Source organism: Thermobia domestica, chromosome 15 (genome assembly GCF_964235325.1).
Source record: "Thermobia domestica chromosome 15, izTheDome1.hap1.1, whole genome shotgun sequence".
Lineage (NCBI taxonomy): Eukaryota > Metazoa > Arthropoda > Insecta > Zygentoma > Lepismatidae > Thermobia > Thermobia domestica.
The window spans coordinates 155,457,259-155,460,480 of record NC_137468.1 but is presented as its reverse complement, the minus strand read 5'-3'; the positions used below and the strand labels follow the sequence as shown (position 1 = coordinate 155,460,480).

General features: G+C 34.8%; 1 non-coding gene across 1 annotated transcript; it reads left to right on the top strand.

Annotated features, from left to right (window-relative positions):
* Positions 1-591: 591 nt before the first annotated feature.
* On the top strand, positions 592-664 carry TRNAK-UUU (transfer RNA lysine (anticodon UUU)). Its single transcript has one exon. It is a non-coding gene; the product is annotated as a tRNA-Lys (tRNA).
* Positions 665-3,222: the final 2,558 nt, after the last annotated feature.

The window sequence follows — 3,222 nt, the reverse complement described above, 5'->3', positions numbered from 1 at the left end:
TCAATCTCATGCGAGGGGTCTCATGGCAAGTGAGTTTGTTGTGCAAAAAGTGCTGTTAAAATCCGAGTGATTTATTATTTGAATAATAGATCCTTTGGATATTGGCTATTTGAATATTCCATCAAAATTCGTTACTCGAATAATTATTCTAATATAAAACAGAGACATTAAAATAACAAAAGAAAAGTTGTAATAATAATTCAAACAACAAACATCATATCTGTGGGTTTTCTCAAAATTCTCCAGTTTCCACTGCTACATGCTAAGGGAAGGAAACTTAAAAGTACAATTCTTATACACAGCTTGTAGCGATAAAATGTGTACTAACTCTTTTAACCTGTAGTGATAAGATGTTAATTTTAGCGAAGAGAGATCCCTCAAAAGCCGCCACTGCGTCAGATTGAACATTTTAAGGAATGAACTATAGAATTCAGGAGAGACTGTATGATAACTTAAAATGTTAACTGGCTCAATTTGAAAGATAAAATGATTAAACGTAATGAATATTTAATATTCTCACTAAACAATACCATTTATCCATGTACTTCAAGGATAACAGAGCTGAGGGAAGTGCGTAATTTAAGATACAGAGCCCGGATACCTCAGTCGGTAGAGCGTTAGGCTTTTAACCTAACGGTCCAGGGTTCGAGTCCCTGTTCGGGCGTATCGTTTTATAGCTATTACATTGGTGGCATTTACATTAAAAATTGAGTAAAACGAGCTTATGAAGTAAATACATTTGAATGGAATTTAGAAATTATTGTAATTGAAACAGCAGTATGTAAACTGTTTTTTTCTTCAGAATTGAAGCTACGGATAAAATAGGTTTGCTTAGAACAAACTGACTTAGTTTCATTTTTAAAAAAAGAAGGAAAGAAAAGAAAAAACTACTGCTTCAAAACCATGTAGAATGATTCGGCATACTCGCGGCCAGCTCTTTCGTTTAACGAAGACTATGAGCATTTCAGACATCCTTTTCTATACTTTGTTAAAATTCTCTTTAACGATATATTGTTTTACTTTAGCTATTCTAAATTTTACATGACGTCATATACTCAGTGTTACTTCTAAGATTATAACAAACCTATGGCCACTCAACCAATCAAATTTTATAATCCGTTAACGTTCTACGTGAGAATTTTCATGATAACGTGGCATTCGATGTCAGCCATGTTGAATTTGGGTGATGTTACACAGCTACCCAGATAGCACGAATACTTGCGGCAAATTTTTGCTTCGTTTAGTGAAGTAAACAATCTGAAAGTTTGCGAAGGCAAAATTTCTTAATATTTATTAAAAGCTTTCAATATGATCTGCAAATTTTCGCTGATTTGTAAAAATAAATTCACCACTGCAATTAACTTGCATCTTTTTTGAAAATATAGCGTTGAAAGTTTGCCGTCGCAAACAGTTTGCAACTCTGTAAAAAAAAAAAAAAAAAAAAAAAAAAACATTTCGAAAAACTTGCTGAAAGCAAATATGTGATGATATTACCGAGTGCGCGCGCATCGTACCCAGAATTCACTGCGCTACATCAACTGTGACAAAACAAGCGGGAAGTGAGAATCGAGAAAAACCAATGCACCAGAGGACTCCAGAATAAACTCACTGGTCTCTTATCAGATGTTTTTATTGACCCAGGCAGCCTGACGTTATTTTGTGAATGTGTGTGAGAGTAAGTATCGTTGAGTAAGTAGATAAATTGCGATATCCTTTGGCTGTGCGTTTATTGTTCGTAAGTTTCTTATCTTTGTCAAGTAGCTAAAGATGTTTAATGCTTGCCACTAAGAAAAGACTGATCCACATTATAAAAATTTTGATGTTTCATAAAGTTAGGTTTCACTTTATAAATTTGCAGCAAACATTACCTGATACATTTGCTGCAAACATGCTCTTGCGATGGTGAAAACACTTTCTGCAATGTTGCTGCAAACCTAATATTTTCACCAAATTTATCAGCTCATTTTCGGAAATTTTGTCAAAGAAAATTTGCACAAAATATTTGCAGCAAAGTCCTGGCAAACTTTCTTGCTGTGCAGTCGCAAACATTTCGTTTGTATTGGCAGCTGTTTTCATTTTCTGAGGCAACTTTGCTGCAAACTCAGCCAGCGTCAACTTCGTTATTTGCATTGAACTTTCGGCAAATTTTCTCATTTGAAAAGGCAAGTTTTTTTGCAAACTTTTTAGTTTGCCTTTGCAATTTTTTAAACATTTTTAAAATTTTTTCTGTGCTATCTGGGTAGTATCACTCATTCCTGCGCTTATGGCGAATGTAATAAGATTTTGTGTGGTAGTAACGTATAGCTACACACGACAGTCAATAGTAAGCTGAATTTACTGTAGTACGGATAGTGCATATATGTTTTAACCTGTATATTCAGTCTTGTGTCGTTAAGCAGTGTAAGGCTCTATACATATATCGGGTTCCAGATCTTCACAGAGTGGAGTGGGAATAGGTGAAAGCTGCTTGGAGCGAGGTCCGGGCTGTAGAGAGAGTGGTCGATAATGTCAAAGCTATGTTCAAATCTGTTGATGATATGTGCTGGTTTGACCATGTGCTCCTCGTCGATGACGTTTTCTCTACGTTATATCTTTACATTTGATATAATCTGGAAAGTTTATTTAATCCGAGGTTTCTCAACCTAAGACTTCCGAACGGAGGTGAAAACATATAAGACGTAAATATAAACATATGTGTGGAAAACTGAATATTGAAATAAAGATTATTGAAGTAAAGATTATACATATGTATATAGCTCTAACTATATTTCTATATATAAATATCAAAATTGAAATTGCTTTTGGGGGTCGCCGGCACAAGGATGATAAAAAGTGGTTCGTAATATGAAATGGGTCGAGAAAGACTACATAGTCGTTTTCATCTTTGAAATTGTGCCAGTTACTGTTCTCTGAGTTGCTTTTACTCAACTAAATAGATCATTTTTAAATTATCCGATAAGAGTTCTAAAATTATTTTGTTCTTAGCAAGGAAGAAATTTACGATTTTATAGCCGCAGACATGGCACGGTGACACAGTGGTTTGTCAAACGGTTTTGAAACATTGGGGATTGGAGTCCTTCTGTGTTTGTGTCTATGTATGGGATTGAGTGCAAAACAAAATAAGTAGAAGACAAATATTCCGGTGAGACGAATTAAAAAAAGGAAAAAGAGAAAAGTAGAAAGTGCTCAGTTCTGAAGCGAGGAGTACCATTCCAACTGAGT